This window comes from Marmota marmota, unplaced genomic scaffold (assembly GCF_001458135.2).
Source record: "Marmota marmota marmota unplaced genomic scaffold, marMar, whole genome shotgun sequence".
NCBI lineage: Eukaryota > Metazoa > Chordata > Mammalia > Rodentia > Sciuridae > Marmota > Marmota marmota.
The window spans coordinates 19,958,871-19,976,633 of NW_026000211.1; positions in this window are offsets into that span (position 1 = coordinate 19,958,871).

Here is a 17,763-nt window from a genome sequence, read left to right on the forward strand (position 1 = left end):
AGACAAAAGGAAACAGAATCATAATAAGATGATGTCAAGAAGTCAGAAGTTAGAAAGGTGGAGAAAAAGCAAGAAGCATCAGTGGATTCTTGACTTCAAAGAATGCTCGCTTCAGATCTTTCTGTTGTGCTTTTTGCTCTCAATTTTCATGGCCATTCTGGCTTTAAAATAGCCAACAATACCTACACCACAGACTGCATGCTGTGATGTTTTGAAATTTTCTCCACCTGATAAACTAGCCTGTCACCTTTAAAGTCAGCCTCCATCAAGTCTTATGGACAAAATATAGACACAAGTTCTTCCTCAGAATAGAACTCAAGTGGACACTAGTTCAAATTCCAAGAGAGTTTTCATTTCCATCTGAAAACTTTTAAGCTTGGCCTTTTCTGTCTGCATTTCTATCAGCATTCCAGTCTTCTGAGCTCCCACAGAAATCTCCTGAATGTTCCTAATTTGGATGTCTCCAAACTTTTCCAAACTCCTCCCATAAACCATTGCCAAAAGCTTCTGAATCACATTGTCAGATTTAGTCACAGTAATAACTTCATTTTCCATACCAATTTTCTGCATTTGTCAGCTTTCCATTTTTAAGAAAAAGTACCTGACATCAGGAGGAAAAATTGATTTTGGTCCTTGGATTCAAAAATTTTAGTCCATAGTCACTTGACCACTTTGTTTTGGGCCAATGACAGCACAGTGCATCATTGCAGAAGTGCAGGACAGATGAGGCTGCTCACCATTTGGTGCTAGGAAGAAAAAAGAGAGGCAGGGAGTTCTCACAGTCCCTATATCCCCTTCAAGGGAATGCCCCAATCAGGGATATCCTGAGCTCCTTTCACTAGATGTCACATCCTAAATGTTCTAACTCCTCCCATAGGAACATCAACTGGATACCCAAGCTTCAATACATGGACCTTTGGGGAGCATTTAAGGTCCAATTCTTCAATTGTAAGAATCTTGAATGATTGGTATTCTGGTCTGGTTTTTAAAAGCCTCATTAGCTCCATGCATCCACTTAATTGTCTGTGCATGAGACCAAATAAGTGCTTTTTTCTTCTATTTTCCTCTAAATAAAAACAATAAAGCCCTGACTACCTAAAACACAATACATGTAGGTGGGCATAATGCGTGTGAGTGATGAGAAATGTTCAACTAAGTAGTTGGGTTATGCAAATCAGATGTAGGAAAGATTCCTGAACCTCTACTGTTAGGTGGCTCTGCCTCACAGCCTCCAGTTAGGGAAGTCATATGTGCTACATCCAGGCTCTCCCCAAAACTCATGCAATCCTCCAGGGTTTCTGTCATCACAGAAAATGTTGCAAAACTCTGAAGACCTGAGAGATCAAGGAAGTTACTAGATGGAAGATACCTGGTTTTCTGAATATCTAGAGGCCTAATATCTCCTCTATTCAGCCAAAATTACATTGAACTGCGAAATGTGAAGAAATATAACTTTGTCATTTTCATCTACTAATATTTCTAAGTTGTTGGTTAGAGAAGCCAGACATGATTCACCTTGACTCAACTTGATCTGAGTATTAATTCTTGTTATACCTACATAACACAAATCAAAAAATTTAAATTGTGGCTTAGATTTCTCATCTGATACTTATTTAAAAGATTATGTTAAATAAATGAAATGTTTTCTACAATGCCTATCAAAGAGTAGGATTGACATTTGACATGTATTATTATTATTATTATTTATTTTTGGTACCAAGGATTAAATTCCAGGGCACTCAATCCATAAGCCACCTCCCCAGCCCTATTTTGTATTTTGTTTTTTCCTCCCCTTCTTCCTTAAGCTGATCCCCTTTCTCTACTTTTATTCTTCTGTTTGTTGATTTTTTTAATTGTTATATTATATATATAATTCATTGTAATATATTCGCAGATGCATATTGCAATATTGCATAAGTTGGTCAATTTCATTCTGCAGTTTCTCCCTTTACCTACTTCTTCTCCTTTCTCCTTAATATCCCCTTCCTCTACTCTACTCTTCTCGTTTGTATTTTCATGATATCTCTGCCACCACCCACTTTTTGTTCCTTATTTCTCTCTAGCTTCCGCAAATGGGAGAAAACATTTGGCCTTTGACTTTCTGAGTCTGGCTTAGCATGGTGTTTCCCATTTCNTTTTTTTTTTTTTTTTTTTTTTTTTTTTTTTTTAGAGTCAGGGTCTCACTGAGTTGCTTAGTGCCTCACCATTGTTGAGGATGGCTCTGACCATCCTTTTGTCTCAGCCTCCAAGCTGCTGGGATTACAGGTATATGCCATGCCCTGCTTGGCATATATTATTACTAAATAATATATTTCTAATTTAATCCTTTAAGTGTTACCACTTTTCTTGCAACAATGAGAATACATTTCTAAAATTAATTATCATTTTCAGGAAATCATTTTATCTTAATCAGCATCAAATGACAATAATGATTATCATATTTCCCTGAAATGTACATTTTGTGTAATATCCATTCGATAACCACTTCTTTCTAATCATGTATCTCTTATTGAAATGAATAGCAACACCTCTAGTGCAATGTGATGTTGCATAGTTAATTATCAAATTCATTACAAAAATAAATTTCTCAAAAATTATTCTTTTGCTCTCTCAAGAATACTTTACACTCGCATTATCTATGCCAACTAATTCATCAGTAACATTAAAAACATTAAATACTTATGCATCACAAACACAAAACATGATAACAAAAAGCCTTGCCAGACTCATTTGTTTTTTTCTTCTGAAAAAAGAGAATTTTAGATATTCAGCCCAACCTCCTATTTAATAAAGAAGTCCTCTGACTTCACTCTCAATAGGTCACACAGCCTCTGGTTTAACATTGTTAGTGTTAGGAAGCTCACAAGGCCACCTATTCTGTTTTCAGAATTTATCTGCCTAGGGAAAAAATCTAAACATTCCAATACCTGATGCTCTGAAAAAATCTATTGTTTGGCCTTTGTTGTGATCTCTCAAGCAAATAAAGTAGGTCTATTCCCTATTACTGTCACACATTTTTAAAGTGCTGCTGAAGGTAGAATTTGTTATAGAAATACATATACATTTAATACAACCTGAGGCTGGAACCTAGCAGGAAATAGCTGGAGCCAGTAAGTGAAAAGTTACAAGAAAACCAAACAGCTTCTTTCTGTATATCAACTTCAATCAGACCGTTTTTTTTTTTTGTTGTTGTTGTTTGTTTGTTTGTTTTTTTTTGTTTTGTTTTTTGTTTTTTGTTTTTTTGCAGCCTACTTGGCTGCAAAGAAAGGCTTCCATGGTCTGAGAATCTTATTGTCTTTCTTTCATGTCAACTAATTTTGATGGTGGTCAATGGGACTACCAGGGAGTGAAACTATTCTCTTGTAGTGAAAAAGTCTTCAAGCAGGGCTCTTTCTAAGGTTTGTAAATCCTCCTGCCTCAATCACAAAAAGTCATTTAACCCAGCAACCCCACTTCCCTAATATTTTTAGACATCTTAGCTATCTCACATATTCTTGACATATGCCTGTTGAAGATATTGCACTGAAAGAATATCTCCTTCTAGTTGATACTCAGTAGATCTTCAGTAGTTTTGAAATGTTTTCAGGACTAGAGAGAAAATGCCCTCCATTTTATTCTAATGCCAATATTGATATATTTAAATATGATCATGTTTTATTTCAAAAATTTTTATGATAATATTCTATGTTGAAAGTATCATTTTAAGGGACAGCCTATTAATCATTCTATACCTATTTAGTTATTAGTCTTTTATATTTTTTATCTGTCTCTTAAATTCAGAGGTAAATTTCCAGGTTTTTGCATTCAAATGTGTGCTATAATGGATACATTTGCACATAAGTATCTCTTTGGGTGGCTTTTCTTGGTTGCTTTGAAAAGATCTGGCCAAATGTGTGTTGCTAAGTTGATTTTCAGAATGTCTATGTCAAGTAGACTCACCAATGTGAATAATATATCATCCATTTTTTTTCCTCTGAAAAGAAAGTATTCATAAACAAATATAGTACCTATTAATCTAAATCATATGATATTTAGATGCATCAACACCAGGCTCAGCTTAAGAATTAGATTTTATAAATAAGTCCTGTGAATGCTACTTATAGGTTGTGTGTGTGTGTGTGTGTGTGCACGTGTATGTGCTATCAATTGGCTATTTCACTTTAAATTAATATTAGCTGACTCTGGGTCTATGTATATTATTCTGACCCCTTCAAAGTCCTTTCCATGGGGCTTCAGTAGTGGATCAGTGGTACAGTGATTGCATAGCACGTTCGAGGCACTGGGTTCAAGCTTCAGCACCACATAAAGATAAATAGTGTGTCCATCTATAACTAAAAAGTAATTTTAAAAAAGTCTCTCCATACTACACTTAGATAGTCTTTGATAAAATGTGAATTTGTTCTTATGTTTGAGTCTTTTGTTCTTATGGTTATGATGAGACTATTTGTATGGCATAACATCTCCCAAAGTATTTCTCTTGATTTCCTCACCAACTTCATCCATTACTACCATTCTGTGACTCTGAACTTTATGCATATTGGTCTTGCATTGGTTGTATCATGAGGCCTGCTGCTATGAGGCCACTATAAATATTGCTTCCACATACTGAATGGTCTCTGAACCCACCCGCCCCACCATCTTTCATTAATTTGGCACTGTTGATAAGACAGCAAAGAATGATCTTTTTAGTATGTAGTTTATGAGGCAAATGGACAGTTGAGTAAAAGATGGAATTGCTAGTATCAGTAACATCTCCAGTATAAATAAATCCTATCAGTATTGTGCAACAATTGGAGACTTGAGTTCTGAGCCCTTGGGAAGAAGGATCTCCACCAACTACAAACTTGCTGAGTCAGGAGCTAGTATTTACTCTCAGTCCCTTTCTCAGAATGGGAGATGTATATACACATATATGTGACTTTTAATTTAACATATATAATCAAATTAATATATACACATATGCTAACATGTATACACCTATATTTATATACAATTAAAATACTTTTTTAAAAGTAAAATTGTTGACAATTACAATAAGTAAAAATATTTTATTAGAAATCTTTAATCTAATATTATACCATGTATTATTAATTAAGAAGCTTCTAATATAGACAATCAGTGTTTATTCTCTAAGGAACAAAAAGGTAGAATAGCTCTTTTTTCAATAAGTAGCTTTCCATTAAGAACTTTTGGCAGTTAGATAAATACATATTCTCCCCCCCCAAAAAAATACCACTTTCATAATGAAAAACTATTGCTTTTAAAATTGCATTTTCACAATAAATTCAAGAAAACTAAAAGAAAACAAATTCAAACATAACTAAATTATTAGATAAAAATCTAGCTGTTAGATAATATACTGAATCAGGATAAAGGCTTGTAGTAGCCCCATAAATTTGAAAGTACTCTCTCAGTAGAGAATGAACAATTTAATGAAATTTTTAAAATGCCTGTGTATTTTACATTCCTAGATGGACTGCAGAGCATTTCAAAACATAATTGTCATTGGATGCTGATTTAATTTGTTTGAATTGAGCAATTCTTACAAATTACCAACAGTCTAGATTCAAAACAAGATATGGTTATCATTATCTCTCTATCATTACTATAGCTCAGATAATTATGAAACACATATTTAGGAAGGTAGCAAAGGGCATACAGATCAAATAAAAATCAAGCTGTCAGAAAATATGCAAATTAACTTTATAGAAAAAATCTCAAGTGAAGAAACAGGAAGAAAGTGAGAATATTTTTTATAGATGCATGTATCAAGATTTTAACTGAACTTAAAAGAGATTCCCTTCAAGAATATTGCAAGTGCAATTACCTCCCTATGTTGTTTGAACGTTCAAATTCTGTTATTCATTCTTAATAAATTTCACTTCATAAGCTACTTCATAAGTTAATGACAGTAGTCAAGATCTATTACAATATCTCATCACAAAATTGGCTTTTTCTTTGACATTTTAATTGAATTTTTGTTTTTCTACTCCAGAGTCTTACTTTATCTAGAAATATAATAAACCAAAAATTTTCCCTTGAGCTCTTTTTAATATTCATACTTAGGTAAGAGGAAATTTGGGTCCTTTGTTGATTTATCAGCATAATTTCTAAGCTTAAAACTTGTATTTGTACTTTAATTCATTATTAAAACATGCTTTCCCTTTCTCTTCAGACTTAATCACATTTGAAAAATTTTAAGGCTTTGGTATCCACAGAATCCCAGGGGATCACAACTATTCTCTGCCACCTTTAACCCAAAATCTTTATACCCCTTTCCCCAAAATCTTGGCTTTAGGGAAATTTTTTACACTTAATTTATTTCTTTGCAAACAATCACTACAAATATTCTGCCCATCCTTCCTTTCTTAGGCACAAAGTCTTATTTACATGTGAACTCTATGTAAGTTAGCAATTTAAGTAATATTCAAAAATGCAGAAAGGAGAAAGATAAGGGGGGAAAGGCAGGAGAACAAAGGAAGCCTAGGACATATAAAAAGGGCAGAACACCTGCCTCTTGGGATAGCATGATACCAGCTATGGCCCCTTTCTTCCCCGTGGGAGAAGTCTGTGTTACCCCTTTTTAAATAAACCCTGCTTCATATGCTTGCCTCGGCGAGCTTTTCTAATATTCAAACTTCAACATGTGGGGAAGCAGGACTCACCAACAACAGGCAGTATTATATTTGGAGGTTCCCCAAGGTCTGCACTGAGATAAGGTCCTCTCCATGCACCCCACATCTGTTTGAGGTGCATCTTTCTGTCCCTTTTATTTTGAAGGATGATGGGCACCTGTTGGCTATTTAAATGCAGTTAGTGCAGCCACCACTCTTCAAGACTCAGGCGAAAGGTTTCCTGGCAGAGGCAGCTCTCAGTCACCTGTTCAATACAGAGCAGGCCTGTTGGGTTCTGCTGAAGCCACTTCCTATTCTTCTGTTCAGGCTGGGAGAGCAATTGGTGTGAGTACACAGTGTCCCTAGTCTCTATCTGCCTTGGATGTGTGGAGGTGGATGAAGAAGTATGGAACAACTGCGGAATTTCTGGCCTGGGCTACCTCAGGCGAAAATCCTAAGGTTCCTTCTCTGAAAACTCCTCCCGACTGCATTAAGGGGTATCTAAAGTGATCAGTAGAGGAATGGCACTGAGGGAAAGCCCCGATTACATTTGCCTCTGCGTGGGCCACACAACACTCCCAACCCTGCATCTATTCCCTCCTGGATGCTCCCTTCCTTTGCCAATCAGAAATGCTAGCAATTAAGATTGTGGAACAGAGAGAAAGACATGGGATGATTAGCAAGAAAACATCCAGGTTCCCTTTGTTCACTTAGTTAGCCTTCACAAGCCAGTTTAAAATCTCCCATTACTGTTCCTATGCTCAGATGTACTTAATGTACTCAAATAGGGGCACTCTATTTGAACCAACTACTCTCATAAATTCCTCCAAGAAATTGTGTTTGTTATGTGCTTAACAACCAACAGATGTTCCCCTTACCCCTAGGAGATTCCCTTAGTCTACAGGACAGCCATTAGGCACAAAAGGTTATGACATATACAATTATCCTCTTTTTTCATAGGTTTTCATAATCAGGAGTTATAGTGGCAGGGAGGAAAGCAATAATGCCCTTAAGTCTGAATCTTCTCAGGGTCTATGGCATAGGGAAAACTGGGACCCTAGCACTTTGTCATGTAAAGGTTGGGTGAACTTAAGAGGAAAAGACCACCAAGAGACTGTCTCATGCAACAGCAAAGGGTTTATTGGGGGTCCAGCATGCTGGGGCTCAGAGCTCATTTCAGAGGAGCAAAGAACCAAGAACCCCGAGAACAACTTAAGCAGAGTTTATATACACTCTTTGGAGAGGGCAGGGACTTTAAATACATCATAGCATCCCTTAGCAAATCATCACATACTGCGGGAAAATCAAATAACAACTCTAAAACATGATTAGCACATTCACTGGTGGGAACAGGTCAGGAGGGGGTGATTGGTCAGTACTAAGAAGGGGTATACATTCAAACTGATTGGTTTAAGCCCTGAGGTGTATACATGCTGGACTGCACGGTTTCTGGGAGGGGGTTGTTAAGCAACTAGGTGGTCAGGGGAGATTTCAACACACATCTAATGGGCAGTTCCGGGAATTGTTTTACTGCCACATGAATTTCAGGTTCTGAATGCAATTTAAAAACTTTACAAACCTTGTCCTTTACATTTCAATTTCTTTGTCCTTTCAGTCAGAGGAAGCCAGAAATAACTTTGGCAAAGCCAGGTGATGAGAGACAGGTTTTCTGGACCCTAATTAAGCTCAAGTTTAGGGAGATGTCCCTAATCCATCACTCAGGCGGGGGCTTCTCTCTCAAGTCAGTTTGTAGATTGACCACTAGTCTCCATACTGGGAAATTACAAGTGACCAGGAAAAGTGCCTCATTTTCATGTGTTGTCAGGCCTAACCTGAATGTCTACCCAGAGGGAAGACCTTAAGTAATCACCTACTGAGGAAGAGAAATCAATAGAACCCCCACCATTAGCTTAAAACAAATAAGAACAAATTCAGGGAAATTTTTGGAGGATCTAAATAAATATATTGGGATGTTTCTAAACTTAAGCCAGGTGCTTGACCTCACCTGGAAAGACATTATATTATTACTTAGCAACTTTAGCCTCCAATAATAAGGGGGCCACCCTAAAGTAAGTAGCTAAAGAATTTGGGGATGGACCTACATCTTGCCCAGGCCCCAGCATCACAAACTAGAAACAAACCTAATTATTCACCTAGAGCACAGGCAATTTCCATCCTGACTGGGGCCCAGATGATGAACAGGATGCTTAGAAGATTACACATTTCCAAATGTTGGTCCTTGAAGGCCTCAGGAAGATCAGACAAAAGTCCATTAACTATTCCAAAGTCTCTGAAATTACTCAGGGCCCCCTGGAAAGCCCTGCTTTTTTCATGAGAAACTCAAGGAGACAATAAAAACACTACTCTAAATCCTGAATCCATAAAGGACCACCTACTTTTAAAGGATAAATTTACCAAAAAAGTTTACTCCCCTTCTGAGTTATGAACAGGTTTTGGAAGCCTTTAAGACATTAAATCGGGAGGGGGGGGGGCTTATTTTGAGCCCCTGTTCTCAACTTACCTATGGAGCAAAATTTAACCTGTTTGTTGCTGAGGCCCTAGAAATCCTCACACAAAATAATGGACCTGCTCAGTAAGGAGCTTAATACCATAGCTTTGTTCTCAAAATTAATAGAAAATGGGGTATCATAATTTTTAACATCCAAACCTGTCTAATTACCAACTAGAAAAAAAAAATGGTGAAAGTGCCTTGGGCATGAGGTTTCTGCTCAGAATAGCAGTTTTTCCTGCTCCTTCCAGACTTCAGCCAGGACTTACATTGAAACACAAATGAAAGAAGCCTGCAAGCTCAGTAGGAGACTGATCTGAGGCCCAAGGGCGGGGGGAAGTAAAAGTGTCTTTTACCTGAACTCAAACTAAACTAAACCAAAAAGTAAATTGTATGGTCTTTACTAATTACTGGCCGGTCATTTTTTCCAGGACTCTTGCTTTTACTTAGATTCAGTATTTTTTTGAGCTCACGATTGATTTTGATCCTACAGACCTCTAGGTTAATGTTTTTCTGATCAGTTCTATTTTTATTTAACGTGGAGTTTTTAAACATTGCAATGGAGATTTCACCTACAAAAAACTACAATGCCTTTACTATTGTGTTATATGTGCACACTTGTGTTATGTGCACATGATATATGGACATACGCACATATGTCTATATGATGCACTTGATATATGTGCATGATATATGCTTTATGTGCACATGATATATGGACATACGCACATATTATGTCCATATATCATGTACATGACATGAAAATTGGCAGATATATAAGGAGTGCTCACAAAATTTGAAAAAAAAATTGATCCAAATATCTTTAATTCATGTGATTTAAATGGTTCAATTTAAATTGGGTAAACAGATGAAAATAAAGATATCTTTAAAATAAGCTTACAAGTCTTTCTAGGTGGTCAATAAAATTAATCTTAGAAGTCTTTCTAGGTGGTCAAAGAACCAATAAAATGTTTATGTCTATAAATTGTCTAATATCCCTTGGTTCTAGAACTTTTCTTCAACAAGGAAGAAATGGCTAATACTGTTCAATACACTTTTTCTGATATTTTGGTAAAATAAGTAAAGTAGATTTGAATGGGATTATTTATATTTATAAGTAATTTTCTTAGACATCCGATTAATTTACAAGTTTAAAATGCTAAATGTTAAATATACCATCAAGTATTGATGTTTTTATAAATTGGTAAATGAAATAAAAGGATTTAAAGTTGCTTTGTCATCACTGAAAAATGTTACTAAAAATTTAGAGTCCCAACAGTTTCTGTATATTTAAACATTGTGTTTTCATAAAATGGTAAGCAGATGTGATTCTACATACAAAGGTTTATAGAAGATTTTATATACAAAAGCCCAAAAGTTTCAACTGTTCCAATTAAAAGTACTGTAAGTAAAATAAAGTATTTCTTTTTATTAAAATAAAATAATTTGCCCAAATTCAGAAGTTTACAAAGATTATTTCAAAATGTGAACAGAAAAGGAGGTTAACAGATAGGATGGAGGGATTAGAAGCTTCTAGGTATGGAAACCATATTTTTAATAGAAGGGAAAAAGTGTTTCTGGATAAGAAAGTCTTTATGTGATGAAGTAAATAAGAAGGTTTATTTAAGTAATAAAAAATAAAAAAGGTCTGTGTAAGTTTGTTTTTATAATCAGTCATATGTTAAAAGGACAAAGATTTCTTAAAACATTAGTTTACCCATAAAATTGTGTTTATTAAGTTTTATTTCTTTTTTCTAGAGCAAGTAACATTAAAGAAATTAAACAACCGGTTAAACAAAAACTCTTATTTTAGAGCATTGTACTGTCATTTATTTAAAAGCTAAACTTGGTTAATATAGAAACATCTATGTAATTGGTGCTATTACTCTTCCTTGTATATTATATGTGTTCATATCTTCCAGGTATACAAGTCTTTAAGGTTAAAAACTTTAAAAGAGCATTATATCAAGCTGGTGTTCTCCAAACTAAAGTTGTATGGTAATTTTAGACTTAAAAGAAAAACATATTGGGGATTCATTTATATCATTTAATGTTCTATAACTGGACCTGGTATCAATGAGATATATAAAGCTTTATGTTACTTTTTACACTGGGGTAAAATTTAAATGTATTTTTAAGTTAATGAGAGCCTAATCTATGTAAAGGTTAATACTGTAAAACATAAAAGTATTTTGCTCCTTTTCCACAAAAGGTTAAAAGCTTTCAGCCTTCCTTTAATTCATGTTTTAAATGTGATATCATATTGTGTTAGGTAATATCATGTGACCTCAAGCAACAATTTATGTAAACTTTGTAAAATGATATTTAAGAAGCAAAGATCAGCTTCACAACAATAACACTTTATTTAAGATTTATGAAGAGCCTTGCCTTACCTGAGATAAGGTTCTATGTCCCATATCACTACATGTCAGAATGACTCCAGAGTAGACCAGACTTCAGTTCATTTAAAGTTGTGTTCAAAAGTTGGTTTTTGTCAAGATTGCTAGGATCTCAAACAGGAGATATAACCTATAACTCAGCCAAAATTCAAGGTAGCTATTACACGAACTAAATATGTTTTTTCTCTTGTTAATCTTATTTTGTAGTTTCCTTATAAACAGTCAAAAATTGATTGCCTGTTAATGTTTTGCAGAGGTATTGCTTTAAGAACACACAACCCAGGTTAATTTAAGATAATAAGCCATCACGTACAGGACAGAGAGATAGACATTAGAACCCAGTAATTTTAAATAAGACAGATGAGACTGATTTGCTAGATGTTTAAGATCAAGACTTAAATTAAAATTAAATTAGAAGGGCCAAGAAAACCAATATTTGGCTCTTACCCTCTGAGTCAGTCTGAATCCAGGGAACAGGGGACTTCTCTAAAGAGCTCTGAAACTCTGGGCCACATAACCTCCCAATCAGGGAGATTAATGAGACCCATTGAGAACAGAAAGCCAAAGCTATGAAGAGGAGGGTCATTGGAGAAGGGAGACATCCCTGATGCATCTAAGGGAAGCCACATGATCAAGCAAGACCTGGACCCACCCTAGCACAAATGGCACTAGCAGAACTAAGAAGCTGCTCTCAAGTGCCCCCAGGAGTGACTCTCATAGATACTCAGCTGACTATTAACAATAGATAGAAACAAAAGTCAGTTTGACTCTTCATCTTAAACACCTAGCAAAAACAGGAAGGAAAAAGATAAGAGGAGAAAGGCAGGAGAATGGAATCCTAGGACATATAAAAAGGGCAGAACACCTCACCTCTTGGGATATCATGATATCAGTTATGGCCCCCTTCTCCCTCGCGGGAGAAGTCTATGTTACCCCTTTTTAAATAAACCCTGCTTCATATGCTTGCCTTGGCGAGCTTCTCTAATGTTCAGACTTCAACATGTGAGGGAGCAGGACTTGTCACTGATAACCAGCGGTATCAGTATCATAAAAAAGTATTCTTTGTTTCTGATTTTGTTTAGAATTTTGAAAACATATTTATATCTAGGAATAACTAATTACTGCAAATTTTATTTATTTAGAATTTATATGGATAAAGAACAAGGATCATAAGTCTACAACTTCAAAAATTCACATGTAGTTCTTTTTCAATCAAGATGCTCAACTGGGGTAAGGAAGCCTGATATCCATCCTCAGCTGTACTACTCCCTCAAAGAGTAGCACAGGACAGGCCTCTATCCCTCTGAGCCTCTGTGTGCTCCATCATTAAAAATAAAGAGTTAATGATCTTTAAGATACTACCCTTTGCTCTCATCGGGAACAACATTATATGTAATGAGATATTTCTGATGATAGAAGGCCTGAAAAGGGAAACCATGGGTAAAAATAATCTTTAATTTATTACTTATGGTTCCCAAATTGTACTGAAAAGGAGTCCAATGTTCTGTGAGTTTCTATCAAGAGTCTTGCCTCCTGAGCAGCAACATTTTGCCCCATGTATTGCTGCTCTCCTGGTCATGGATGACTGGATCAAAGTCCAGAGTAAACCCCAATAAAGTGGATCTTACAAAAACAAAAATGGAGATTTTCAAAAATACCGGAAAAGCCTAGAAGTAGAGAGATACCAAAAACGTACATAGCAAACAGAACCCATATCACAAAAGATACTGAATTCAGAAAAGGAATTTCTGTGAGAGGTTAACAACAGACACAGGGAAATGAGTCAGGTAAAGAGAGAAGCAGAAAGAGGAAAGTTACATCTATGCAGAAGTAGCAGGGAAGGACAGCTGATCATGCAATGACAAAAGGCATGATGGTTTGTAAGACAATATTCAAGACATAAAGGGGCAAGAGGGGCACTAAATAGAGGAAGGAAGGAAGTCCCAGTTATCAGGGTAGTTGTGAATAAAGAGGAACCAATTTACAGTGGGTCAGGGTTCTGAGAAAGCCAGTAGAAAAAGAAGCTGAATTCTGTGATATCAGACGCTATTATGGACTGAAGTCTATTCCCCCCAAATTCTTATTTTGATGTCCTAAATCTCAACATGATTTTCTTGAGTCTTTAGAGGGGTAATTAAGGTTAAATGAGGGCACAAGAGCAGGGGCCTCATCCCACACAACTGGTGCCCACATAAGAAGAGAAAGAGACAGAGTCTCTATGCAAGGGATGGAGGGAAGACTACATGAGGACAAGAGGAGAAGGTGACCATCTGAAGCCTTGAAGGACGCTTTCTCCAGAAACTGAACCGCAGACACATTGATCTGGGACTTCTCATCTCCATGTTGTGAGAATAACAGAGTTTATGCTGAGTTTCTATTCAATTTTATGAATTGCTTTTTACTAAGCAATAAAATGTGTGTCTCTCCCAGGATTGTTCTACTAAGGAAAAAGGGGATGGCAGATTTAGAGAAGATCCAAAAGACAAATGAGTGGATAAAATGGATCCACTTCAAAATAAAATTTTCATTTACATTGTACTCCACAGCTTCCAACTTTCATTATGTCATGATGATTTCATTATTTCATGATGATTTCAGAAATCAATTTATTTTCTACTAGCCCGTTAATCCACTCGTTCTAGATTGACAAAGTCCAAGTGTATCTGAATCAATGCATTTTCACCAAGACATGTCAGTATAAATAGTTTCAAATTAACTATTTGGTTGGAACAATCATGTCAGCCTGCAGGGATTTTGACTTCTGCAAGACTGAGAAAAATCTATTTGGTTAGAAAATCTGATTAATATGCCTATGATACTAAATGAAGACATTCTAATTAAAAATTCAGCTTTAATAATGTGTACCTCAAAACAACAGATTCCAAGTTTCTCTTGATACCAGAAAAAGATGATGTAAGCATATATTCTCAAGACTTGATTATAATTTAAAACCCATGTGATCAGTATTTTTAATTTTGCCAACTCAAGTGTGAGCATGCAAAATTTCATTATGATTTTGTCACTTGAAGACATTTGAAGGTGTAAAGTGCTTTTTAAACATTTACATTGGACTGTTTTTTCTTCTTTTGTTCAAGAGGTTAAGTATTTGATTTATTTGCCTGTATGAATGACTGAATTGTTAACATGCATTTTATGACTTTTATATAGATTTTCATAAAAGAAATTAGCCAATGATTTCATTTATTTTTTTTAGAGTTAATGCTTATGAACTAATTACATTTTCTAGTAATTTGGTTTTCATTTCTTTTTGAAATTTTGATAAAAAGAGTTTGTCAAATTAATATCTAATAAATATTTGGTTGTTTACCAATAGTTTGGGGTGTTTAGATACCTCTGTCAAATAAATGGAAGTGTATTTTTGCATAATTTTATTGTAATACCACAGATATTTCTCAAACTTTAAGTTTCCTCCTTCTCAAAAATCTGTCCCTTGGAACTGATTTTCATCAAAAGAATTCAGAGTGCAATGGAAATAATTTGGTTTCTGTTGAAGAATGGTAATTTTAAGTGTACACAAAGTCAAAAGACGGCAGAATTCCTGAATATCATACTTTGCCAAAGAGCAAAATTAGGAATAAATAATTGTACATTAAAAATGGAATGTTCCTATCTATTTTTCTCATAAATTTAGACTTAAAAGTGCAGTATTAGTGACAACCAAGAAAAATCTCCATATCAAATCTTATACTTGTACACCCATGTATATAAGATTCTATCATCATTATCAAATATCAGTTGCATTGGACAAATTCTGTCAATGCAGTTGTTGTCTAAGTTGGGAAACTGATTCTTGGTGATACCCCAATGTCTTCTGGTGTCCTCCTGAAGAATTTTATGCATGGTAGTGATACAATAATATATGCACTCTTCAAAGGTCATGGTAGGTGTGAGGAATATACAAACTGGGTGAGAGAAGATGGGAGAATAATTAAGGAATTGTGCATAAACTAGAAAAGAGATTACTATAGCCATAGGTAGGATGTACAAATCAGATACAGAGATAAAATCAAGACTCAGAATATGCAGAAGTTGTTGATTTAGTAAATTTGAGGCATGAGAGAGATGAACCAAACTCAGATTTCTGACTAGGCAATGATAGTAAATAATTCTAATCTGTTTTATTACAACTATTCCAAAATAACCCGTAAACTCTTGCACCCATCACGTTTTCTGTGAATTTTCACTTCTTCTATTGCACATGGAAGTTATATATCATCTTTTAATCCAGGTTTAGTTATTTCCATAAATTTGGATAAGCTAAAGATTTATTACCTATTATTTCCCAATAATTATTTCTATTGTGATTTTATTTTTCATTCATGGGTCATTTGGACATACATTGTGTCCAATTATCTGGTTTTATCTAATTATTATGTTTCTATTATTCAGCTTAATTCCACTGTAGTCAGAAAATACTATATTTGATTTCATTTCTGTTGTAGTTGTTGAAACTAGTTGTACAATCTGGAAAATGGTAACTTTTTACTGACTTTTTAAAATCTTCTACATATCCTAGAAAACAATGTGAATATCCTGCATTTGTTTCATGCAGTTTTCTCTAAACATATGAGATAAAATATATTAGGTCTTTCTGTCAATTTCTGGCACAGAGCTCCTAAGAATTCCTTGGAATTGAGAGACAGGAGTGCTAGAAGCAACTTTTATTATTATTAATAATTATTAGTAACAATTATTCTAATATTTAGTCATTGATCCTGGTACTGGAAACAGAGCTACTAAATCTATTGGAATTTCCTAGAAAAAGAAGTATGTTTTGTTTTATAATGAGGTAATTCTTTGTGGGCTCCTTGATTGTTTTAGGATAGAGTCTGGTCACCATTAAGGTCGCTTGATTAGAAATTTGGAAACTTCAGCTACTCCACTCATCCTTTGAGGAGGGGAGAAGGGCTGGAGGTGGAATTAGTAATCAGTCATGCCTACATGACCAAGTCTCCATAAAAATGTTCAAATAATGGAGCTCAGAGAACTTGCAGACTGATGAATATATTCATGTGCCAGGAGGGTGGTATGCCCAACTTCATAAAGACCCTTTTAGTCCTTGCCCAATGTATGTCTTCATCTGTATTCTTTATAATAAACTGCTAAATATAAATAAAGTATTTTTCTGTGTGTTCTATAAGACATTGTTGCACATAATCAAACCTAAAGAGAGAGTTGTGAGAACTCTCATAGCCAGGTCAGACAAAAATGTGAATACCTTGGGTCTCAATATTTTGAGGTGGAATCAGAGGAGGGAGACCGACTTGGATTTAGCCTTTAACCTGTGGGCTCTGTGCTAATTCCAGAAAGTGCTAGAATTGAATTCAACAGTAGGACACACAATTGGAGAATGGCTTGGTGTGGAAAATCCATAAACATGATGTCAGAAGAGAAATGTTCTGAGTATAGAATAGGACTTTCTCTTTTTGTGTCAGTCTTTTTAATTATGCAGTGTGTGTGGTATGTATGGGGTGTGTGTGTGTATGTATGGGGTGTGTGTGTGTGTGTGTGTGTGTGTGATATGTGTGCTTTCAACTTTCCAGACTCTGCTTCCTCCTGTGGACAAAAGGAAAGCAGTATATGGAAAATTGAATTTATCTCAGTCAGGTTCCCTTCCATGTCAAAATTTAGCTTTTCAAGTCTTAGAAGCCTTGGAAGATATTTGAAGAAGTTGGAAGGAAGAATTTTAAGAGTTTTATTTATTTCAGTTTGAAAAATATTATAAATAGTTATTTGCCTTTCATGTTAGCACCCCAGTCACACATTAGAATCACTGGATAAAGATAGTAAGTAGGTAGGACAGCAGAAATGGCTGTATTTAAACTATTTATAGAACCAGAGAAAAATAATGACCTTTGTGTGATTTGGGATTTTTAGAAGCTACTCATTTCTCATAAGTGAGGATTGGTTCATTAGAACATCCAGTTTTCCAGAAATTTCAGCATGGGTGTTATATAACACAGCCTGATTTTTGCCTTCAGGCTTCTTTATATTTAACACACAAATTTTATGCCTGATGAGAAAAGGTATTAAGTCTACATTGCTTTGGAGAAATTTAGTATTTAATTTTTCTCGCTTTTAGAAAGACAGCTTGATTCAGCCATAGAACAGGTAATTTCAGGCTGCCATTCGCCTGCGGCTTGCAGACAGATTGCTAGGGTTCAGTGCCTGGGGGCTTCTTAGAACCTGATCTTATCGGAGCGAACACCGAGCACGGGGC